The 26,310-nt window shown below is 41.1% G+C and overlaps 1 protein-coding gene across 3 annotated transcripts in view; it reads left to right on the top strand.

Annotated features, from left to right (window-relative positions):
* The first annotated feature begins 16,837 nt into the window (after positions 1-16,837).
* The window catches only part of CEMIP2 (cell migration inducing hyaluronidase 2), a 71,548-nt gene continuing 62,075 nt past the window's right edge, over positions 16,838-26,310 (top strand). For 2 of the 3 annotated variants that reach the window (XM_081066121.1, XM_081066120.1), the window contains exon 1: positions 16,838-16,931. The gene's annotated coding sequence lies outside the window, so the exon portion shown is untranslated. Of the gene's footprint in view, positions 16,932-17,399; positions 17,883-26,310 lie in introns of those variants that run through there. The other variant, XM_081066119.1, reaches the window with a different exon arrangement.

The following is a 26,310-nucleotide window of genomic DNA, read 5'->3' as shown; positions in this document are numbered from 1 at the left end:
GGCTGCCCCGTCATACCCGCACTTCAGATGCCAGTCATAAGTCCAGTTTGTCACCTGTGCTCCTGACAGACCAGCTATAGATTGGAGGCTTCCATGACCCTTTCCTTAGGTTCAATTAATTTGCAACAGGGGCTCACACAATACAGAGAAACATTTTATTGACTAGATTACCAGGTGATTATAAAAGGATATAACTCAGGAACAGCCAGATAGAATTGATGCATAGGGCAAGGTATAGGGAAGGGTACAGAGCTTCCATGTTCTCCCCAGAGCTCACCATTCACTGAATCTCCATGTGTTCGCCAACCTGGAAGCTTTCCAAACCCTGTCCTTTTGGGGTTTTATGGAGGCTTCATAAGATAGGCATGATTGATTAAATCATTGGCTATTGGTGATAGAATCAACCTCCAGGTCCTTTCTTCTCCTTGGAGGTCAGGGGATGGGACTGAGAGTTCCAACCCTCTGAACACATGGTTGGTTCTCCTGGCAACCTGCCATTCTTAGGTGCAACCCAAAAATCACCTCATTCATATAACAAAAGATACTATTGTCATTCTCATCAGTTAAGAAATTCCAAGGGTTTTGGGAGCTCTGTACCAGAAATGGGACAAAGACTAAATATATACTATTCTTATTATAAATCACGGCTGTTAGGTGGGTGACTGCTGTTTCATTTCCAGGACCCACCAGCCAGATGTTGGTGACATACTGGGCAGAATGAACTGGTCTAAAGGATGGACTTTGATCCTGATAATCTTTGTATCTAGGTCCTGTTCCTGGGACCACCAAGAGTCTCTACCATGTGGAAATGTAAAATAATCATTCTCTTTCCTCTTCTCTGCTTTCACACTCACCTTTCTACTATCTCTTTTCCACATTGCAGCTAGAGTGACCTGTCATAAGATGTGTCAGATCATAATACTGCCCTCCTGAAAACCTTCCAGCGGCTTCCCACAACTCTCAGAAGACAATTCAAAGCCCCTCCCAGAGCCTCCAGTCCTTTACGTGATTTGACTCTAGGATACCTCCTGGACTTTCCACCACTCTCTCTCTTGTTCATCTCCCTGCAACCACAGTGGCCTCCTAGCTGTTTCTCAGACACATGGAGTACATTCCCTCTTCTGAGTCTTTGCATTTCCTGCTCTGTTTTCCCAGGAAACCCTTTCCCCAGATGTTTGTGCAGCTCGCTCCTTCACTCCATTCTGGCATCTGTTCAAGGGTCTCATTCTCAGCCAGGCTCCCCAACTGTGCTCTGTCATACGTCCTCACCCATTGCTGTCTGTCTCTTTCTCCTGCTGTAGTTTTCTTTCTGGTGCTTATTACAATGTGACATTATATTATATAATTGTTTGTTTACTTGTTTATTGTTTTCCTCCCCCACTGCAGCAAGAAAGCAAGTTCCACGTGGCAGGCACTTTGTCTATTTTGTTCTTTGTTTTGTCCTTAGCTCCTGGAACAAGGCCTGGTGTATAATGAGAACTCAATATAGATTTGTTGAATAAATGAGTGCATCCTCAGTCTTCTTTCTTTCTTTCTTTGGAAGGAATCATGGACTCTTGTCCTTAATTCACCACTTGGGACTATGGTGAATTATTTATTCTGAAAGGCATTGCTTAATTCAAAATACATTAACTTCTATCCTCTTCCTTCATAATTTTACATGTCTGGTTGCTTTCGCTACATTCAAGGTAGCCAAGATCCCCTGTGTCAAATAGAAATGCATGGGCTTGACCTCCAAAGCTTTTATGATCGATTCTGCCTGTTATTATATGTCCAATCATCTCCTGATACAACTTGGCTCAGGAGTGCTTAACATGCAGTTGGTGAACCTCAGTGAAATTAATGGATGGGATTGGGGGAACTCAAGAATCTCCTGAACTTGAGCCAAAATTGTGTGTGCATTTTTCTGGATTTTAAAGAGGACCCAACACCTCCTACCGAGGTTAAGAACTCCTTAAAAGAGTGACTATCACCACTCACCTTCATTCACTCTTTGTGGTTGGTATAGTACTATTGATTGGGCAAAGGTTTCAGGATTAGCAGAGATCTGAAGTTCTCCCTACTTTTCCCTAAGAGAGTGTAATAACGTGAAGATAGTATGGTTACTGTGAAAGTTAGCTATGTAGTACTAACAGATGAAAACCTAGAATTAATTTAGCAGTCCATCTCTTTAAGAAAGATATGCCATCCACATTTATACATATTTAAGTCTGTCTGTCCATCCACATATGCGTCCTTTTACCAATCCATCCAAAAAATTTCCCACAGCATGTCTTTCTCAGATGAGTGAGACATACTGTTTTCTCTTCAAATTCTAACCCCAGTGACATAATTCCATTTTCTTTTTTCTTTTTTCTTTGATTACAACTAAATAGTTTCTCAAACTTTAATCTACCAACAAATCACGTGAGGAAGTTGTTAAAACGCCTGTCCTTTCTGATTCAAAAAGGGTTGAGGCCTGAGATTTTGCTTTTTTTTTTTTTAACTTATTGAGGTGACAATTGTTAGTAAAATTACATAGATTTCAGGTGTACAATTCTGTATTACATCATCTATAAATCCCATTGTGTGTTCACCACCCAGAGTCAGTTCTCCTTCCATCACCATATATTTGATCCCCTTTACCCTCATCACCCCCGCCCCCTTACCCTCTGGTAACCACTAAATTATTGTCTGTGTCTATGAGTTTTTGTTTCTCATTTGTTTGCCTTGTTCTTTTGTTGTTTTTGGTTTATATACCACATATCAGTGAAATCATAGGGTTCTCTGCTTTTTCTGTCTGACTTATTTCGCTTAGCATCATACTCTCAAGATCCATCCATGTTGTCACAAATGTTCCTATATCATCTTTTCTTACCGCCGAATACTATTCCATTGTGTATATATACCACAACTTCTTTATCCATTCATCTATCGAAGGACGTTTTGGTTGTTTCCATGTCTTGGCCACCATAAACAAAGATGCAATGAATTTTGGAGCACATGTGTCTTTATGTATAAATGTTTTCAGATTTTTTGGGTAGATACCCAGGAGAGGGATTGCTGGGTCATATGGTAATTCTATTCGTAATTTTTTGAGGAACCTCCACACTGCATTCCATAACAGCTGCACCAATCTGCACATAATTCCATTTTCACGTACACCATTGACCTGGCTTTCTTCCACAGCTATCTTGAATATTAAGAATAAAGTTTCCAGCAGCAATCTCATAACATCGTTCAACACACTTTTGAAGGGGGTAAATATTCACTAGTGAAAGTGAAAATGAGATATTTGCTTTTTCTTGCAATAAAAATAACTTTATAGTTCCTGTTTAATGAAGTAATTATTTGTATAAAAATTCACACTTTACTCAGGATAAAAAAAGTCTGTTGAAATCAATTCTATTCTTTCCTAGAGGCTAGTAATATTTTGGTGTATTTATTTCCAGAATTTTTCTCATCCCCCCCCCCACACACCTAAACATATTTACTTTTAACAAAAATGGAATTATACTATACGTGATATTTTAGAGTTTGATTTTTCCATTTATATATATGATGGGCATCTTTCATTAAATATACATTTGCATTACTGTTTAATGGCTACAGAGAATCTAATATATTGACAAAACAATTTTAAAAAGTAACCTCCTATTGATCACACTGAGATCATTTCCATTTCCATCATTATTATAAACAGTGCTGGGTAAACATCCTTGTACAAACACCCATGTACACTTGTCTGATTATTCTCTTAGGATATATTAGTGTCTTGGTCTCTTTTTCTGTAAAATGAGGAGGTGAATTGGATCATCTCTAAGGCTCCTTCTGTCTAAGAATCCAAATTCTAGAAGGTGTCTTAAGTTATAATTTGATTTTCTTGCTTTTGTATAAACATATTTTATACATCCCAGATAAGGAAATCTTCATGTTATTTTGAAAAGTAAAATAAATAAAATATAAATATATCTTATACATCCCAGATCAGGAAATATTCATGTTATTTTGAAAAGTAAAATAAATAAAGTTAATTATATTAAAAGAAACCCAACCTTTTAGAGATCACTAGAGATTCCCTTATGTTTCAGTGCTAAATTGTTATCATCACCTGTTATCTTTTTGCCTAGCCTAAACCTGATATGGTCATGTAAATTTATTTAACTAATTTTATTCAACAGTGGAGCCTCTCTGAACCTTCTTTCTGAGAATAATGCTCTTTATATATACTTTCAAGATTTAACAGTCAAATTTTTCTCTTTTCCTATAAATGTAAATCTAGCTCTTCTTGGAGAAGAGAGAAGTTGAATTGATAAAATACTTGGAATTATAGTTAAAATGTTATTAGTTTTTCTGCCTTAATTAAGGGAAATCTCTACTAAGGATACAAGACAACTGACCTGTACTGTTCATTGTTCATGTCATAAAAGACAGAAAAAGACTGAAGGACTGTTCCAGATGAAGAGGGCCTAAAGAGACACGACAACCACAGGCAATAGATAATTCTAGGCAGGATCCTGAATTACGGAATGGGGACACTGTTGGGCCAATAGGCAGTTTGACTATAGATGGTGTGTGCTAAAATTTCTGAATTCAATAATTATATTGTTGTTATGTAAAAAAAAGTCCTTGTTCCCATGAAATGCACACTGAAGTATTTAGGGGTAAAAGGGAATGATGACTGCTATTTATTTTCAAATGGTTCAGAAAAAAATACATATTACTGTGTAGACATAAAAAGAGAGAGGTAAGCAAATGTGGCAAAATGTTAACTGATGAATGTTAATTGATGAATCTGGGTAAAGACTACACAGGAGTTTTCATACTATTCTTGCAATTCCTGTAAATTTGAAATGATTACAAAAGGACAAGCAAAAAGAAAAAAAAAAACAACCTTTAGAGCTCCATTTTTCTTTTATTCTCTGAGGAATATTTCACTTTCTATATACTGGGCCCCATTTGTAATCTGGAGTGTTGTGAGGTCGGATGTGTTCCAAACAATTGTAGCTGTCAAATTCCAGTCAAACGTGAGATCAGGCTTTTCCCTCCATTCATGTCTCATACCAAATTTTCTAAACACCGAAAGGGAGTCCAAGAAAAGGTAAAAATACAAAAAATTTAAAAAGACAAAGATGTTTAAGTGTAAAAGAATGAGTCCCTGTTTTCCTCAGCACTTTTTTTTTTAACTTGTTATTAAAAATTTTAACCTACAGAAAAGTAGAATAGTAAAAGAAACAGCTGTAGATCCATAACCTAGAATTAACAATTGTCAATATATTGTCATATATAATTCATTATTATTTTATGCTAATATATTTTAAAGATGTCATGACATTTCACTCCTAATCCTTCAGTGGGAAGCTCTACAAATAAGAAAATTTTTCTTTATCACACCTAACAAGATTAACAATACCATTATCACACCTAACAAAATTAACAATAATTTCTCAATGTCACCTAATTCCTATCAAATTTTCCCATTTGATCCCAAATGTGTCTTTCAACAATTATTTTAAATCAGAGTCTATTCAGGGACCACACATTGATATGGTTATTGTGTATTTTAAGTCTCTTTTAATCCAGAACTGTCTCCTTCTTTGCTCTGGTTTGTAACTTTTTTCCATTTGTGACCAGCAAATATAATCTGTGTGTGTGTGTGTGGGGGGGGGTGGGGGTGAACAAGGTTACTTTTTATATATAACGGGCTAATCATACAAAAGTATTTAATTTAAAAACCAGAGATATTTTTATATCTTGGACACAAACTGAATACTGGAATACTGTTTTAAATAGTATTTACCATATTCTTGAACCTCATTTTTCTCATCTACATAATGGAGATTTTAATCCTTGTCTTGTCTATTCCATAGGTATGTTATGAAGCTCAAACAAGACATTCTGTTCACGGGTATGCACATGTAAGTCAGCATTATTTTTATTATTTTCTCCAGCAGAATGACTTTGAACTTCAGAGTTAGCATGAGATATTAAATCTACATGCTGCTAAAGGCAGAGAAAAGTGAAGGAAGAAAAGTTCTGTTATGGCCTATTAATCTGCTTGTTCCCCTTTCCCCTCAAAATCGAAACCCCAAACCTCAATCCACCATAGTAACTTTTGAAACAAATTTCAAATATGTAACCTGGGTTCCCCAAGCCCCCCTCCACACAACCTGAGCCATGTATATGCAGCTGCTAGACGGGATGGGGGTGGGGTGGGTGAGTGGGGTGGGGTTCGGGGTGGGGGTGAGGGAGTGGGGTGGGGTGGGCAAGGCCGACCTGCAGGACCAGCTGTAACCTGTTGGTGCAAACAGCCCTGCTCTCCCACCACTTCCTTTCCGCCCTCCATGCGTCAGCTCCCCGCCACACGTTGGAGCCCTGGTGCTGCTGATAGTGTCATTTCCCGTGTGAATGAAAGTGCAAAAGGATGGACTGACAGTAACTGGTCGTCCTGTCACGCTGGTGACAACTAGGGTCTGGCTTTAGGAAACGTCCTCTGTGTCCTCTGTTCGTTGCCCTGCCTTGTAATGACAGGTTTTCTCTGAGTGTTGCTTTCCTGCAGCTTGGGAGATGCTGCTGGGCATTTGGCTGTACCAGGTGTGGGGATCTACTGCTTTCTATTTTAAATGCATCGCTTCTGTCTGTCATGGTTGAATCCCTTAAACTCTTCACACCATACTGAGATTATGGGCCCATGGGATCTGTGTGCTGGTAGGAACATCAAGGTCATTGACACCAGCACCCTCCCAATAACAGTCAAATGAACCCTTCACACTGTTGCTTATACACAGTGAAATGGTTAAAGAGCAAGACTCTCTGGGTTCAAGCTTCACCTACCAGCTGTATAATCTCACACGAACTACTTAGCTGCACTGTCTTGGTTCCCTCATTTGTAAATTGTGGATAATAATAGTGTCTATCTCATAGGGTTGTTGTGAGGATCAGCAGAATTTACCTGTATTTCTAACTCTATCTCTATTTCCATCTCCATATCTTTATGTGTATGTATATCTGTAAAACACACACAGCAGTTCCTAGCTCTTAATAAGCTTTATACAAGTTTTGCTGTTTGTTTGTACCTGTCCAGCCTCTGCATAAACACCTCTAGGGATGGAAAACTCCCTAGCTCATGAAGCAAGCCATTTAATCTTTCAGGTCAATTCCAACTATCACATACAGCTCCTTGTATTGTGTGGAGGGCGGGGGGAAGGTAAAAGTAGTGGCAAAAATATACTGAATCCTGTGGTAGACTTTTTGTGTGTATTGTGTTGTAACCTCGTGGAATTATTTTTCCCCGTTTTATTGATTTACATGTGACAAACTAAAGCACAGAAGATTTGGGAAACTTGCCTAGAGTCAAACAAGAATTAAATGGTCCAGTCAGAATTTGAACTTGGGTCTCTTGGGCTCCAATATTTTCTTTCTTTTCTTTTCTTTTTTTTTTTTTTCAATTAAAGTTTGTTGGGTGGCAATTGTTAATAAAGTTACATACAGTGTTTCCCCAAAAATGAGACCTAGTTGGACCATCAGCTCTAATGCATCTTTTAGAGCAAAAATTAATATAAGACTCGGTCTAATTTTAATGTAATGTAAGACCGGGTCTATAACATAACGTAACGTAATGTAAAGTAATGAAACGTAACATAACGTAACATAATAAATATAATATAATACCAGGTCTAATATAATACCAGGTATAATATAATATAATATAATATAATATAATATAATATAATACCGGCTCTTATATTAATTTTTGCTCCAAAAGACACATTACAGCTGATGATCCGGCTATGTCTTATTTTCGGGGAAACATGGTAGATTTCAGGTGTACGATTCTGTAATATATCATCTATATCTCACATTATGTATTCACCATCCAGAGTCCAATATTTTCAAATGTTGTGGAAAGATAACTGTCATTTTCCCATTGAAACTTTGGTTTCTCACAGTGGTCGGCACATAACAAGCTCTCAAATGATAGAAATTATTATGGTTAATTTCTATTAATATAATACTTTATATGTTGCAAATGCCCTTTCCAACCATCCCTTCCTTATTCTTTTTTCTTTTCCTTGCTGAGGCAGGCTGCTTACAACGTTGAGCTTTATTTGATTTTACCTATATAAAACATCAGTTGAGCATTCTTGTCTCTGGACACCTGTGTCCCACAGAAACAGTGATTTACAAGGTAGAGAAGCATTTGACAAAAGTCTTTTTTGAAGTTACTTCTCTTGTTGTACAGGAACTTTTAAAGTCAAAATTCAGTCCCTTCGTGGTTCTGCGAAGAACTTCTCTTACTACATGTTTGCTAGGATCATTTTGCTTCCTGAAGATTCAGATAGGACAACAAGCATTTATTCTAAATATCAACAGGCATTTATTCTAACCCTCCAACAGGTACTTAGCTGTAGTCTCTTCTTACACAAGGCCAGAATGGGGTGCTTCTGAGGCAGCCTCTTCCGTCTTGGAAAGCTCTAATTATATATTTATTCATCATTTATTCAACAAATATTTATTGAGAGCTGAGAGCTGTTGCCAAGCACTGAGCTAGGGGATACAATGGGAAGTAAAAATAGCAAATTCTTTATAACACTGAACCAAATTCTGTATCCCTTGAAACTCTACCTATTGATACCACTTTTGCCCTTTGGAGCAACAGAACATGGTTATTTTATGGTCCTCACAATAACCTTTTACATATTGAAGATGGTTTTCCAGTTGTCTGTGTGAATTTTTTTCTCTCTGGGCTTTTCTTGTAAAGACAGTACTTTGTTTCATATTGGCAGATGACCTAAAGGTGATGAAAGAAAAGTGGGTCTTAATTATTTTCTCTGAGTCTCATTTCCTTATCTGTAAAATGAGGATAATTATACCCAACAAGTGACTGAAAATTTGAGTTACTGTGTTACTTGTCTGAAATAGAAAAAAATATGTGTATGTATTAGTGTGTATTAATAACATTAAGTGACTTTAACTGTATGTATCAATGTGCCAGGTACTTTTCTAAATGTTTCACATTTATTAACTCATTTACTGTCACCATAGCTTTGTGGGGTGGGTACTATATTATTATTCTTATTTTACAGATAAGGAAGTGGAGGGAAGGAGAGCTTAAGTAACTTGTCCAAAACCACAGAGCTAGTAAGTGGTAGAGCTGAGACTTGATCTGAAACAGTGTGGCTCCAGAATCCTCGCTTTTGTGTCGCTGGTTGGTAGCTATTTTTATATTAGGAGGGGCTGAGAGACGGACTGGAGTCTAATGGTTCAGAAGATAAAGGGGAGCTTAGAGATTGAATTTAGAGCCTGATTCGATCTGTGGTATCATCTACTGTTTTAAATAATCGCCTACAGTTTGAAATTCAGTCTCTTGGATTCACAGACTGGCCTCAGAGGTAGCTTCCTTCTTCCCTGATTGCAGGACCCAGTTCATCCAGCACCCTCTCACATGTGCTCGTTCTCTCTATACCTCATTGTATGGCTCTTGGCAGCAAATATTAATTTTCTTTCCTCAACACATCATTTGTTAGTTTCTTACACTGATTCAGCTTGCAGCTCCAAACATGTTTTTTTGCTTAAGTATGGTTTCCTTGGTATAGTTTGGTTTCTAGCTATTTACCACTCCAAATCAGTCTGTTAACCTGGGAATCATAGTTGCAACCCAAATTACAAACAAGGGGATAATTTCTTTAATACATATAGAGCTTTTACACACCAATGAGAATAAAAACAGCCCCGTAAAAAAATGAGCAAAGGCTATAAAGAGACAAGTCACAGAAAAGCAACTACAAATGACTCTTGTATATGTGAAAGGATACTCATCCCTGATGATTATTTGAGAAACATATGTTAAAGTTATGATATTTTTTCCTATGGCAAAGATAAGTCATATCTATGTCTTTGTATTTATGTCTACCGTCATAAATGCTGCTGGTGAGGTGATAGGAAAATAGGTATTCTCATATACTGCTCTTGGTAAAATGCATTGGCCTAACCTCCATGAAAGACTGTTTGACAATGACCTATCAAAATCATGAATGCATATGCCCTTTGTTTAAGTCAGAATTTCTCAACCTGGGTACTATGACATTTTGGGCCAGATGAGTCTTTGTCCTGTGCATTGCAGGGTGTTAGGCAGCATGCCGGACATCTACTCACTGGATGCCGTCACTACCCGTACCTACAGTGTGACAACCAAAATGGCTTTTAGACACTGCTAAATATTCCCTGGCAGACAAAATCGCCTCTAGTTGGGAACCACTGGTTGCAGTTTTTTTTATTGCTGCATAACATCTACCCCAAACTTAGTGGTTTAAAATAACAACTATTTTATTTGCCCATGATTCTGAAATCAGGACTGCAATCAGTTGGGCAGTTCCTTTGCTGGTCTTGCCAGTGGTCACTCATATGGCTGCATTTATTTGGTGGAGTAGGTGAGGCTAAACTCAACTGGGGTAGTGAGATGGCTGAGTCTTCTCTCTCTCCTCGATGTCTCTGGTTCTTTTTCCCCAGACATTCTCTCAGTCTAATAAGAAAGTGAAGGCACAGCACTCTTTCCATGTGGTTTTCTAGGCGAATTGCTGGATTTTTCACATGGCAACGCAGGGCTTCCATGGACACAAAAATGAAAGCTGACTGGTCTTCTTAAACTGTTGCTTATTTTCAGCTAAGTAATTTTCTACATTCTATATAAAGTGAAGAATCTGTCCAGAAAATTCTTGGACCTTTATGACTACTTCTTTTGATTTATTTGGTATCTGGATAAGACTAGTTCAAGGAGCAATTATGTAAAATGTTTGTCATTGACCTCTCTTGGGTCCACAATATTCCAAGCCTGAATTCCCTGATCCTCAGGATTTAACCTGCCCTGGTCCTTCCTTTTTCACCATCATGACTTATCCCTCTTCTCAAATTTCTGTTCTTGGGGTTAATATCCTTTAGATCTTCGCTTAATTATCACCTTCTATGTATTCCCTGACAATATTGTCTTAAATACCTCTTCCCCTACTCCAATTCCAACAAGTGGCAAGAATCACTTGTGCAGGAGCTTTTGAAGCATCTCCGCAGACCGTTGTGTCCTGGTTGCATTGGCCAAAGCAAGTCACATGGCGAAGTCGAGTCCGTGTGGGAGGGGACCTCACAGGAACAAGAATATTGGGAGGTATGTTTCATTGAGGGCTATCAGTGTAACTTCTATCCCACTCTTTATTCCTAATTTTGTTTATCTCCTTTAGAGACTTTATCTGTATCATCATTTGCTTATTGGTTTACTTGTCGGTTTCCTTCTATTAGAGAAAGGAAACCCTACTGAAGTGTATTGGTGTTTGCTGCCTTATTCACCTCCCGAAACTATCAGCGTTTGGCACACAGGCCAATAATAAGTATTTGCTGAATAAAGAACTGAGCTCTTGAGTTTTCTAAGGCGTGTTCAGCTCATTTAACAAAAGACGCTGTGTTGACATGACCGTGGAGAGGGTTGAAATTCCTCCTTCATTTTTAAGCAACTTGTATATTTTAACAGTGATTTTCTGAAAACAATGCCTCAGTTTAAAGGTGTGGTAAATTCTTACATTCAAATGGATCACAAAATCAGATTATTTCTACTTTTGTCCTTTTTGGCATTTTTCCATCGTACTCTTAGAAACTTGGGGAATATTTGATGACTTTTGTTAGTTTATAATATTTCAAGTAATCTTCATTATCTTTCAAAATAGTCTCATGTTCATTTCTTTAGAGAGGAATGTAGAAAGAGATTTGTGGAATTGAGCGGGACTGATGGTAACTTCTGACAAGTTGTTAACTGGATTTTCTAATCAACGGTGATCTCAAGTTGCCTGGAGACCTTTTTTTTTGGCATACAGATGGCCTGAGACTGCAGGGATATATATATATATATATATATATATATATATATATATATATATATATATATATATATATATTCTTGTACTTTATTTAATTTTAAAAAATAACTATGAAAAATGCAGATAACTTTTATGCAGTATATTTTGACAGAAATTTTACAGCTATGAATTTATGCAGGTAAAGTACTCCTAATCTTGCTTTTCCTTTCTAATTTTACTCCTTTGAGGAGTAGGCAGGATTCCTAATCTTTGAGGGCAAAGTGCATTTATGCTTCTTTTCCAGTTGCCTGGAAGAGAAGAACAAGAAGAAAGAGGTACAACCCAGGAGAAAATGCAGATTTCAGGATATTGGTATTATTCCAAAATTAAAATCTATATACATAACAAACTTTCTCAATTTTAATGCAAGTTCATTATTTAAAATCTTACAGTACATGTATCTATATGTGATTATAATGAAAATATGCTACATTTCTCATGTGTATTTTTCAGTTTACATGTATCATGCAATCCTCATATAGCAAACATAAGATAGTGGTGGCAGTGCTGCATATATCTTAGGCTTTGTATAAGGGAATTGTAATCCAAAATAATAGCAGCAGCTTTTACAGTAGCAACTTTGTTCTAGCTGAGTGGCCTCAGGCTGCTCATTTCCTTTCTCAAGGACAGTGTCCTGAGAGATGAGACAATTGGGGAAATATCCCTTCTAATTCTAGGGTCTGGGTGCCAGCAACAAAGCAAAACCACTTATATAAAGATGCCTGTTTATGTCCTTAGGACAGAACAATATTAAGTGTTTTAAACTTAGGATGGTTTGGGGCAAATTTTAAGGATGTTGGATGGGAATCAGGATGGGATATCATTTTTTTTTAGAGTAGAAAGAAGTTCATGTTTTGAATGAGAAAAACAAGAGGTTTAATTCCTACTTGCCTAACAGAATTTAGACGCTTAAAGTGAATATTTTTTTTTCTTTTTTTCTGAAATGTCTGTGCCAGAGTTTTAGCTGTATCAGAATTGCTTACATCATGCTGTAAAGCAAGTATGCAGACAGTTTAAATGGAAATATGCAGTCTTCCTAACAAGCTGATGAAGTGTGAGAATGAGGTTAGTTGGAAGAAAGGACACAGAGAAAGAAGAGATGGTTTTGGAGGTACTCAGTTGAACCACAGCAGACAAAGCTCACACTAACATTTTGTAATGTTATTGCAGCAGGTCAATGGAGGAAAATTACCCTAAGTCTTTTAATTAGGTGAGGATGGCAAATAGCATATCAGCACTTTGTTGGTGAAGCATTAGTCACCTGGAGAATCATTTCCACACCCATATATCAAGGGTAGCAGGAAACAAGTATGAACAGGAGAACATGACTTAAAAAAGATCTGTTCAGGCCCTCATGGAATGAAACACTGTAGGAATTAGTAATTTCTACAGCATGAGGGAAAACAGAAAGGGGAAGAATGGGTGATAGTCCAGGAAGGTTCTGTTTTAAAAGGGTCTGAAGGGAGAAAATTCAAGCAAGCAGAGACACTAACATGCCGAATGCGGAGGTACACAGACCCCTTCCAGTTCCCAGTATTTTTTCCTCTCTCCTCTCCTGAAGGCTCTGTGAACTGCTTTGTCATCCACCCAGCAAGCAATGTCACTCTGCAAAGTGCTAGGCCCTGAGGATTTAAACATGAAGAAGTTTCCATCTAGAATCTCTGAATCTTCAGATGCCCAGTCTACCTGCTGTGAGGAGCTGGGCAGGATGGGAATGGCTGGGGTAAGACCTATTTAAAAATCATAGCGCAATGCAGAAGGATTATAGCAGATGTGTGCACAGAGCCATTGGAGCTGAGGGGAGACCCTGACTGACCCGAGATCCATGTTCACAGAGGGGGTGACATTGGATATAGTTCTCAGTAGAGGAAAAGGATAGTGGCAGGAGTGGTATAGGATTTGGCCAACCAGGGTATAGAATGGGAGGACTGGCATTTCAGAGAGCTAGGACAAGGGGCGCACATACAGCCAGAGAGGTTTGAAAGGATAAGACATGTTTGAAGGAGGCTGCTCTTTCTCACCATTAAAAAGAAATTTCCAGCTTCCTGTAGGTGATGCTCACTGCATGTTACTCATGGCCTTCACCTCCAACCTGGATTCCCAAGAGCACTTGGTTTCCTGTCTCCACCAAAAAAGTCACTGAGAGTATAACTTCATATAAGATTCCAATTTAGCCAGTCATTGAGGGCCAAAGAAGAGGCAACCAAAGAAGAGAAACCCCATCATACAATTTGCTAAGCACTTATGGGGAGAATAGCTAAGCCCCTTACAGCATCGCCATATTTAATTCTCATGACTCCATGTGCTCGGTACTCTCATTATTCCATTGTAAGGAAGAAACTGAAGCACAATGAGGCTAGGCCTCTTGTCTGAAGTTATATAATTAGTGAGCTATGGATCCGAGTTCTAATCCAGATAATCTGACCAAACGGCCTCAACTCTGATCCAGGTGCTCTCCTGCATCAAGACTGTGAACACTGCCACCACCAGGAAAAAAGAGAAAAGTATCTTATGAGCATCCCACTCATTCTGGGGCTTCTCCCCGTATAAGGAAAGGATAGCACAACAGGGAAGGTGTCATATACCATGTGAAAGGGCAACATGGAGGTGTGCTGACCAGCTCTGCCTTCAAGGGAGGACATGCTGCCCAGCTCTGAGTGCTGTCAATAGCCGGCCCTCAGGGATTGCTTCAGAAGCTATGTTCCCTTGCCCAAGGTCATGCCACTTTCCAATGACTGATTCAGGAGGGGATATGAAGGTTCAGCTGTGTAGTCCCCATAATTCTGAAGAGCCCTGCCAGCTCCTGGGCCTCCGGGAGGTCAGTGGAGCCTGTTGTTGGGTGCAAAGTACAGGTCGACTTCTCCCTCTGCCCCATCCTGCTTCCTCTCCCTCCCATCACAGGGATCCACCCCATGGATATTCCTTAATGAGCATCCTGCCACTGACTCAGTCTCAGAGCCTGCTTCCCTGGGGACCCAATTGGTGACAATGTCAGTTCCACTGACCGAAGAAGTCTGGCATCTCACTTTGTTCTGTCTCCTTTGTAACTTCCTTTCACATCAGTTTTCTTTGTTTTTCGTGTTCCCGATAAACATCTAAAAACAAAAGTTCATACAATTCTCAAAGGTAGGTTATACAAAGATTTACCCCCCCATTTGTTTGTTTAATAGATGTTACTTAGAGCAGTTTGAGGTTCACAACAAAACTGAGCAGAAGGTACAGAGATTTTCCCGAGAACCCCGATCCTTATCCGCCTGGCACAGCCTCGCCCACTATCAACATCCACTTCCGTTGGTTTTGGCAGTAGGTATGGGTTATGGAAGTAAGACCTCTTTAAAACCAACACTTGCATTAAAATAATGTCTATGAATTTTTAATTGCTGTTTTTAATGTTTGAGGGATTGGCAGACTTGATTCCAATGAGTTCTTGCTATGTGACCTGAGGCAGGCTCCTTAAATTTTTTGAGTTCCAGTGTCCTCATCTCTAAAATTGGAATAATAGTCATTGGGAAGATTAGACATTCCAACTCCAAGCAAAGTGCCTCGTATTTATTAATATTCACAAAATGGCATTTTTAAAATGTAAAGTTGGCACTGCACAGGCCACAGGGTGTATTTGTTTCCTGTGGCTGTTGTAACACATTGCCACAATCTTTGGGGCTTAAAAGAACAAACATTTCTTCCCTCATGCCAGAAGTCCAAAAGCAGTTTCACTAAGCTGAAATCAAGTTGGAGGCTGCAGGGGAGAATCCTTCCTTGCTTTTTCCCCCAGCTTCTGGTTTCCTTCGCTTGTGCCTGCATCACTCCAATCTCTGCGTCTGTAGTCACATTGCCTTCTCCTCATCTGTATGTGTCAAATCTCCTGCCTTAGTGTTATAAAGATACATGTGATTGCAGCTAGGGCCCACCCAACAACCCAAGATAATTTCCTCAACTCAACACTGTTAATTTAATCACATCTGCAAAGACCCTGTTTCCACATAAGGGAATATTTCCAGGTTCTAGTGATTAGGATCTGGTATCTTTGGGGGGCTAATTTTTTTTGGGGGGGGCTATTTTTCAGCCTACCACATAAATGGTGACACAGTTCCTGTCCTGTCTTTATAAGACATGGTCTTAAACACTTTACCTTTGAACCACTAAAATGGTCTTGTCCCTTCCCGTTTGCCATTCAAAACCATCTGCCTTATTTTAAGAACATTCCTTCCTCTTCCAGAAGGGACAGTGGCTCCCAAAGTAGGATGTTTCTTTACATCTCACCACTAAACCATGTTGCTATTTTGGAGGCATCTTTCCAAGGCTTTAATTAATTCGAGGATGCTCTCTAGTACTGTTTCTCAAACTTACATATCCAGGCCCCTGTGATTCAGTAAGTTGTGTGAGGTCTGGGAAACAAAAATTTCGAAATGTCCCAGGGGGCTGTTATCATCAACCAAGATTTAGAAACACCGATTCCTAGGAAGTCCTGAACCCAAACCCTTGAAACAGGGAATTCCCCTTCTTGCCTGCTGGGTGTGTCATGGTTACATGACTGAGTTTTTATTAAAAGAAAAGAAAAATTCTGAAAACTGAACCATCTTGTCTGTACAGTGTTCACTGAAAGAGTTCCCTAGTGGGACAGCTTCCAATTCCGAATTAAATGGATGACGACGGCCCAGATTTGGCAGTCCTACTGCTGTCACTAGCTCGGGACCTCGTGGGTCTGACTGACCAAACCCGGGCCCGCGCCCTCAGCGGTAGTCAAGGCTTTTCCTCCGTGAGAGCAGCTCCAGTGAGTGGTGGCGGCGGGGCTTCTCCAACCCGGTTGCGAGCGTCCCTACAGAGGTACTTAGACACTGGGTGGGCGGGGGAGTGGCTTTCGGCGCCACTCCTGCAAGCGGCAGCCACTCCAGAGTGGCGCGGGCAGGGGGCGTGGGAAGGCGTAAGTGTATTTATTCTGGCAGGAGAGCAGGGTGCTTGGGGCCGCTCGGAGCCGCCCGAGGAGCTGTCCTGACCTGAGAACTGGCTGGTGCTTCGCCCACGGCTAAGAACCCAGCGCCCGTGGTTGACCAGGTGGGGGCGGCCGTGGTGCGGTGGCCGGACGAACAGAAAATTTGCAGTTGTGGAAGTTCCTTTGGGGTTGATGCGGATGGACAGTGCAGCTCAGGCGGGAGTTAACGGGGGCGCAGTAAGACTCAGCTGCGGGTGATGGGGGTGCAGAGTCAGGCTTAGCCAGGAGGTGATGGGGACGCAAGGTCAGGGCCCGTCGGGCCGGCTGCGCGTGGCGCCTAGCGGCACGGGTAAGAGCCTGCAGCTGCAGCCCGCGGCGCTGGTTCAGGGACCTGCCTCCGCACCCCGCGCTCGGGCGCGGTGCCTGGACGCCGCGCGACCCGCACTGAAAGCCCGCGTCCGCTCCCCGCTCGCGGTGGGTGTGGCGGGAGGAGCCCTGCGTGGCCCCGCCTCCTCCGGCCGCAGGCCCCGCCCCTGCCCCCGCCTCCCCCGTCGGCCCCGCCCACCCGCCCAATCCGCAGCCCGGGGCCCGGGACAGCCGGGGAGCTCGTCTGGCCGGCGGAGGCTGAGCGCGACCTTAACGAGCCGCGGCGCCCGCCGACCAGGGCCGAGCTTGGCTCCAGGAGCTCGCTGTGCCCCGTGTCCCCCCTGTCGTCGCGGGGACGCTCGGGCGGCCGCGATTCTCCTCCTCTTCCTCCCGGAGGGGAAGGAGCGGAGAAAGCCGAGCGGCTGCTTCGGGAGAGCGCGCCGAGGCCCCTGCCCCCGAGGCTCGGCGCTGGAGGAGGCGGAGGCGGAGGGAAGTGCGCGTCATTCGCGAGCAGGGAGAGTTTCACCTCCAGGCTCGGGCCGCCGCTGCCGGTTGCGGGAGAGCGGCGGCGGCGGGCGCCGGGGCTCGAGGAGCTTCCCGGCCATGGAGAGGCGATCCGGAGCCGGGGACGCCGAGAGCTCGGCTCTGTGTCTTTGGACCGCTGTGTAGGCACCTGAATTAGCCGACGCCACGCGGGGGAGGGAAAGGTAAGAAGCGTGGGGTCCCCCGCGCCCCGCCCCGCCTCCCTCACTGCCCTCTGGGGCCACTGTGGGGACGCGGACCGCAGTCCCCAGCACCTTCCCAGGTCCGGGCGGCCTGGCATGTGGCACTCCGGCTGCAGAAAACGGCCTCCCGCTCCCCGCTCCCCGCAGCGCCCCCTCCCCCCGCGCGCGCCGCCGTTCCCCTCTGCCTTAGGAGTAATAACACTTCCCTGGGGTAAATCCTCCCCGTAAGAAAGGCTCTTTGGACTGGGATTTCTTTCTCTCCTTCTCTCTTTTCATTACGTTTACGGGGAAGGAAACAATGGACCTTTGAAAGTCGGTGTGAACGGACTCAAACTTTCTGGAGAGGGCTGGGGTGGGGGAATAAACCCCACAGGAAGCCGACTACAGGGAAAGGTTGATGGAATGTGGGTTGCAGTCTCGGCTTCAGTGCGCGCGCGCACTTGCCTTTGGGGTGATCTTTGTCTCTTTGCTATTCCCCGGGGTTGTTGGGCCCCCCGCCCCCATCCTGCTTTCTGTTAAAGTAAGGCGAGGCTTTAAAATCGCGTGCAGCTCAGCCCTGGACCACACTTGCAGCTTTCCAGTGAAGAGTTGGGAGGTCTTGGCAAAGAAGGGGGAACCGTGAGGACCCCAAAATGCTGTAGTTAATGCTGGTGGCGACATCCCTTGCAATAAAACCAAGGTCCTGACATCCCTGGATGCTCTTTGCTGAGGGTTGGTGTGTGTCTCCAAACCTCGCTATGGAGCGGAAACCGCTCACTTCCATGCTCCACGCACGTAAGGTTAGGAAAACAGACTTTGTATATGTCTCCTTTCATCAGCAGTAGGAGTGAGGAATAGAGTGCTTAATAATTTTAAGCACGCACTTTCCACACAGGAGCCACTCACTGGCCCCGTTTTCCCTTTTCCTGTTTCAGTGTGACAAAGTAATGGGATGTGGCATAATTGCAGGTGTTGAGCATCAGTAGTGGTTGTCTTCCTGAGTTCTTCCCAGTGCAAAGTGAGAAGAATTTAGAGAAGGGATGGAGGGAGGTTCACCTGAGCTGTGGGAGGCTAGAATCCTCTGGGCAGCCTGGCAAACCTGTGGGAAATGGTTCTGTGTTAAAAACAAACACATTTAAAATATTTAGCCTCGATGGTTGTTTGGTTGGATAGAATGGAGCTATTACTATTGTTTGACCCTTGAAGGAAGCTTGCTGTTTTAAAAATTGGTCTGGGTATCATACTCTGGTTTTGTGTGCCTTTGGCTATTCAGAGGGCTCTTTTGAGTTTGCATTTCTGGGCAAAGCAGAAGAAAGTGCAGTAGGCACTTCCTCTGTTTAGTAAACATTCAGTGCTTTATCCTTTACATTAAAACCCCTCCCCTCTGCTTTCTTTGTACCTGCACTACGGGATTAGCGACTATAGGGGTGGAACTGGAAGTCTGTCTCCTGGCTTTCAGTTCAGTCCACCCGAGGCTGTTTTATCTGAGGAATGTGTGTTTACAGGCTCTGCAAATTGAGGTTAGAAGTGAATTATGAGTCATCACCTGTTCTGTCTTAACAGCCTGTGAATGAGTGAGCAAGCTGAGGACTGGTCACTGCATGTGTGGACAGGGAAGCCGAATCTGCAAATTCTTAACATGACTTCCTTTGTCACAACCAATTGTTTGAGTGAAATCTATCTTGATCTAACTTGGAACTCATAGATTTTCAGAAGCCTCACAACAGGAAACCAAAATGTGACAACACCTCATTCATGTCCGAGTAGAATTAATCAAGCCTGTTCTCAAACAGCTCCCTTGGAAATGAAGAGAAGACAAAGCAAAGGAGTAAATTAGTTTTGGGCCATTTTCTGAAATTCAAAGGCTTCTAGTAAGGTACTTACTAGCTACGTGTCTCTGGGCAAGTTTCTGAAATTGGCTATGAAAAAGAAGAAGAAAATTTAAATGATCACTATTAAATTCACAGTTTAAGACTCACATGGGATGATGTCTGTAAATATGTACCTTGTAAAGTGCTGTAAAATAATGAGCATTGCATCATCCTCCCTCCCACCCACCATCCATTTAACTCACAGTTATTTGTCACCTATTGTGTGTTAGGGCCCTTTATAAGCAATCTGAATGCCCACCCTTGTAAGCAATCTGAATGCCCACCCGCTTCCTGGAGTGTTCCTGTTGGTAGGGAGAGGGAATTGGATCTTTGGTTGAAGCTTGGGAGGTCAGAGGGAGTGAAGAGAATCTGTGTGGTGGCTTCCATCTATCAAGACAGGTAAGACAGTTGATGCTCTTGAAGAAATCTGTCTAATCAAAGAGCAAAAGAAATTAACAATTACAAGGTCCAGTAAATGTGTGTTTGGAGAATTATACATAGAATGCTTTAAGAACACAGAAGAGGATCAGATTTTGGGGGGGAGGAGCAATTTAGTGAAAAATACAATTTACTGAATCAGGCAAAATAGTAGGGACTGAAAACTGGTGTCAGACATACCATTTTGGAATGGAAAGATTAGAGGACCTGAAGCCAGAACTGAGTTTAACACAAGGCTCTGACAGTTGCTAACTAACCATTTGCTATTGGGCAGATCTCCGAATTCTTCATACTTGACATGTGTAAAATGAGTTTAAAGATACTTTATGGAATTCTTTGAGGATTAACTTTGATTTAATTTGCTGTGTATACGATAAAATACCATACAAGCTAGTGCCTTTTGATATCAAAAGTACTTTTGAAATATGTGCTTCTTAAAGCTATAAATAAGATACAAATCATAACTTAATCTAATTGGTCTCAGGCACAGATTTCTGTTTTGTTCTGAATCCCATTTTGAGTGCAAATCCTCTGACTTTAGGTTGTTATCATTTGGCACCCCAGTCACTGGAAATCTTTTCTTGGTATTTGGGTTGTGAGTGCTAATTGAAAGGATGGACTGTCTCGGATAGCACAGCAATTGAGAGGCGCTTGTCTGGGTCTGTACTGTAACTTCTTCCCTGCCTCTCAAGTCAAGAGAGTCTCAGGTCCCTTCTTCTTTCCTCTATCCTAACAAGATGAACATAGAAAAGGAAAAAGAAAGGAACAGGAAGTTATGCACCTGCATTTTTGAGACCATAAAGATTTTTGAGACCCTGATGACTAGATGGGTACTAGACTTATCAGGGTGATGATCACTTGGAAGGTATAGAAATGTCTAATCACTATGCTGTACCCCTGCAACTAATATAACATTGTGTGTCAACTGTAATTGAAAAAGTAAATGTGACAAGATCACCCTTACCAGTTTTCTCCAATTGTAAAGAGGTATAATTTTCAGCTATACTGTTAAAGAAAGGCTGTTCCCTCAGTAGCAGCAGCTGCTGTGTGGATGAAACTTGAATCTGTAAGTACTACTTGCTGGAATAGACTTGCTTTACTTTTCCTCTTGAAATGGACTTCAGCTCATCTGACATTTTCATAAATTGCCTTTGATATAGAAATCCATACTCAGATATTTGAAACTATCATGTTAAATGGGACTTTTTTGGGGGCAGCGGGGGGCAGGGAGGTATGAATATAAACCAGTTTTCAGGACAGTGCTACACATGCTGAATCTTAGCATGTAGTTTCAAAAGGCCTTAAAAATAATATTAAAACTAGGAAGTTGAGACCCAAAGAGGTTAACGAATTAGGTAAGGTCATATAGTAAATTAGTGATTGTATAGGGACAAGAACACGTTTGTCCCTATTTCTGGTCAGCATTTTTCTTTTTCCTCCAATGTACTCTAATTTGTTCCTGTTTGGTTTTGTTAGCTATTCAGTTATTTTTAATGTTTCACGGTGAGGTAATTTGTATTTGGGCTCAGAAACCCATTGCACCCAAGTTTAAGGCAGACACTATACCTTCGTTTTCCTTTGGGAGAATTTACACATGACATGGTGTATAGAATGAAAGGATATTACTTGTAATAAATTTCTGCCAAATAAGGAACTAAGTGTAAGAATAATGTTAACTTTGCTTGCATTTTCTATAAATAGTACACAAATTTCAAATATTGTAAAAGCGTACACTTTTTAAATGAATCAAGTTCCTGGAAACATTCAGATTTGTGTTATGAATCATATGATAACGGCATGTTAGCAAAATGTTTGCATGCTCTTTTGTTTTCCCTATGCTTGCTTTGGGAAGCCTTTAATGTTGGTTGTCAGGATCTGTGTTCAGCCAGTATTTTGTTGCATTCCTAAGATGTGCAGGCAGTGTACTGGTTGCTGTGAGAAGATGAATGAGGCATAGGGTCTTTATTAACATGTCTCTTTTAAAAAAGAGAAACAGACTTGGAAGTTGTGTATGACTTAAAACACAGAATTGCTATTCCCCCTACTCCCAAAAACAACAACAAAAAAATCAGTCTTTGATCTAGTAGGCAAATCTGCTTTGAAATTGTTATCATTAGATTAATGTTGTAACCAGATTTGTAACAAAAGTTATTTTCATTACATGGTGACAAGTGATAAACATCTTACATTTATTTTATCAGGGATCCATCTTAATTTGGACAACAGGTGAAAATTTGGCAACATTTGATGGAATTTTATATGATGAAAAGTTTGCCTAGGAGAGCTGCGGCAGTCTTAGCTTTAACATGTTTTTTTTTTAAAAATGACTGTAACATTGCATAGATGTGCGATTGGAACATTGTTGCCTGAAAGGGTTGCAATTTAAGACAATCCATATTAAGCCCTTGAGAAAAAAATTGTCCTCATTGACTCTGAGTTTGATGTAAGTATCTTAAAACATGAACAGCCGTCAGGAACGAGATGTCCTGGTCATGTCTGATTACTAATTCTCTCTGAAGAGTGAACTTGTTACTGATTTGGAGACTCTTGCCTAATTACTGGGTTGTACTGGGAAACTGCAAGCTTTTTGCTGGCATCACGATCTCCACCAATAGCAACTCTCTTCCTTGAAGAATGAGTGGTTTCTTCGCATACAAAGAGGTTGGAAAACTAATTATTATCATTTTAGGGATTGGAAAGATTAAGTTTAGCACAAGGACAAATGACTGATTCCTCTTTTAGAAGGGGATGAGAAAAATGAGTCATTGTGGTAAAAAAAGGCAAACCACATAACTTTTTTTTAATACCATCATTGCCACGGCTATGTATATATAATATATCATATATTATATAAATTATGTAAATTATATATTATATAAATCTTTATATGAGTATTTAAAAAATATAACTTCATTAATGCAAAAGATGTGGCTTTAATTGTTCAGTAGATGCTTGGTGAGAGCCATTTCCCAGCCATCCTTAGACAGAAACATACTCACACATACTCAGACAGAAATGCTAGCAGTGTTGAGAAGCTAGCAATTTGATAGGAAATAGGCCGTGTATGAAGGCATAGCTGAAAAACGCCAAATGAGAGATGAATCATCTTTTCAGCAGGGTTAATGATTGGCATCTTGTGATTAATGTTAATTGCTGCCTTTCCAAGTGCCTGCGTTGATTTAGGCACTGTCCTTTCCATATGGCCACCGTTCACAATGTAAGGTCAGCTCATGGCTGACTTTCTCCAACTGCCTGGTCACCATGTTGTCTGAGCTTAGCTTTAACCGTAAAAAAAAGTATTTCTTCGAGCTTCCTGTTTGTGCTTGTGGCACTGGAGCTCATCACACAGTCCCTGTTCTGCCAAAATCCAACCACTGCTCTAGTGCTCAGTAATTGCTTGTTCAGTGGAGGTCCTGCCTTTTTTTCCCCTCTGGCTCCCTTGAGTTTTGATGAACATTGATTGAGGAGACTGTGGAGCAGGTATACTAAAGTCCTTTTGGTAGGCCTAGGTTTCACATGCCCTAGGAAGACAGGGCCTACGACGGTTTTATGTTTTGACCTGGAACTCGTTTGCAGGTGACCCTGTCTGCCAGCTTTCCAGAGACTATGAAAGACTCCATGAGTCTGTTGTATCTAACACAACCCCCCCCCTCCCCACCACACGCCTCTCCCCCCCCCCCCCCATGCTGATCCCTGCTGGACAGTATGTGGTCATTTTAGTGGCAGAGTTCAGTGGTAGATTTTAGTTCACACATAGAAAGTAAGAAAGCTGTTAGTTGTAGTCTGATGGTAATACATTTGGAAAAGTAAGTTTGCCAAGGCTCTTAAAAACGTGTTCCATTCATAGTGATTTAATAAACTCAGGCAATCACCTCTTTAGACCCACCAGTCCTGTTTTTGCCCTAACATGCTTGGTAATTACGTGTTTACTTGTGTCTTCTCCCGACCCCTCAACACTGGCATTTGAGCTCCTTGAAGGGAGAGGCGATATATAGGTTTTTGTACCACTGGGTCCCCATCATCCAACAGAGTCCTAGTCTCATAAGAGATGTTCAAACCTGAATGTGTTCCCCATCTGGGAAGGCTCTACTGTCAGTGGTTAATGTTGTATTTAAAATAGGCTATGTGTTGTAAATGTAAGAAATAGGACACTTGGTTTCTGGTACTAGTCTTGCCATTAATAGACACTTTGCTTTGCTGCTGAATTGAGTAGCCCTGGATTATTTCAGTCTGCACATCTCAGTATTTATCTGGAATATTTCTTAGTTTGAAAGGCATGCCAAAATATACTCATTATATGTTTCCTATTGTCATTGCATTCTGATGTCCGTATATCACTAGATCATGAACTTTTGGTACGCCTGGGCTGCTTTATCAAACACATCTCTGTTGTCTCCCCACTCGCGCACCGCACCCCCTCCCCCCAACATTCTACCGATGTAATTTTCTTGGATCTTTCTTCTTGAGCACTGTTTTAAAGCTTTGTCCCTGGTGCTTGGCAGAAAAAATGCAGCCCACAGGCAGCTCTGCCGTTTGCTATAACCTTAATTAAATCAGCCACCCTCAGGTCAGACTTTGGTTTGGTTTTTTCTTTCGAAGGCCAGCTGCAAGGCTGGTGACATGCCTGCGCCTGCCATTGTGTGCTTCTGCACAGCCATCCGTCACTGCCAGCAGGTTGGGAGCCTTTCTGCTGTGTCCTCTCAGCCAATGGAGAGCGAGGGCGAAGGGGGATGGTCTGTTTTCTTCCCCCTCCTGCTTTCTTTTGTTGCCCATGATAATGTTCTCCAGCCTTTTCATTCTACCAGTGATCTTGGGCTTAGGGTCAAGGATTGCTTTTCATGGTTATGGTGAACAGATCTGAAAAAAGACAGGATTAATGAGTTGGTGGCAGAAAAATTAGACATGTGCCTCATGGACCTTGCATAAATGAGAGAAATATATGAATTAAACATAGTTCTTAAAGGTCACTTATTTCACTTTAAAATGGGAAAATCTTCACTTGGTTTACTTTGGACATTTGTTTTGAGGGATCACAGTTTACCAGGAGATTCCAATATAATTTGCCAAGGATACATCCACCTTTGTGAAATGGTAGCTAATTTGATAATCTGACTTCCTTAAATACAGACCCATAAGCATTTATTGTTTTCTTGTTTTCAACATAAGCAAACTCATAGTATTTTAGTTAATATTCATTTTCTAGGGATTTACTATTTTTTGATTATAGTTTTCTAGCAGAGAGTACATTATACTTACTGAAAAGTGAATTTCTATGCAGGAAAATACAAATTGTCTTATAACTTTAAATAGTACTTATTATAACTCACATGCTTATTCTAACTCAAATGCTTAGTGGCCAAAATAATTTTTAGAAAATGTAGTCTTTTTAGGACTGTATACCGGGGGTGCCAAAAATATGTATACAAGTGGACACTTTGGTCAGCATTGCTCAAGCAGTAGTTCGCCATAATCAGAAGTGTCCGGACGCTGATGTAACGCCTTTGAGCACCTCTTGTAATTGAAGTCAAATGTGACTTGTATTCATCTTTTGTTGTCAGTATATATTGAGTATTACAATTTTAATACAGTTTTCCTTTCTTAAAATGTGTATACAGTTTTTTGGCACCCTCTGTATTTGAACTATTCCTGACAATTCCTCTGCGTTATATTTTAATAGAGTTAGTGTATATTGGGAGAGTTATTTCCTTTTGAGGAAGAAGATAACATGAACAATACATGGTACCAAACTAGGAGTCTGGTGTATATTGGTGTTTATGTATATTAAGAGCTTACTTGGGGGAGCGCCATTCATCATATCTAAATTGACCAAATGGAGAGAGAAGGTTGGGAAACAGAATGAAAGTTTCTCAGTTCCTTACACTTTCACTTCATCGAAAGAGGTTTCTATTAAGGGTTGGTTCATCCCCCTTCTGCCTCTAAGCATTGGACTGGGTAGGATCAGCTTAGTAAGAGCGACCCAGGATCCATGTAAGTAAACTAACTGTGCCAAGTGTCTTAATTTTGGGGAACATACCAGACAATTGCAGGGAATAGTGACTCATCTTGATTTTGAGAGTTGAAAGAAAAAGACAGAAGGGCTCTAAACAAGTACAGTGCAAGGT

Source organism: Rhinolophus hipposideros (assembly GCF_964194185.1).
Source record: "Rhinolophus hipposideros genome assembly, chromosome: 11".
Classification (NCBI taxonomy): Eukaryota; Metazoa; Chordata; class Mammalia; order Chiroptera; family Rhinolophidae; genus Rhinolophus; species Rhinolophus hipposideros.
This window is presented reverse-complemented; position numbering and strand designations above follow the sequence as displayed.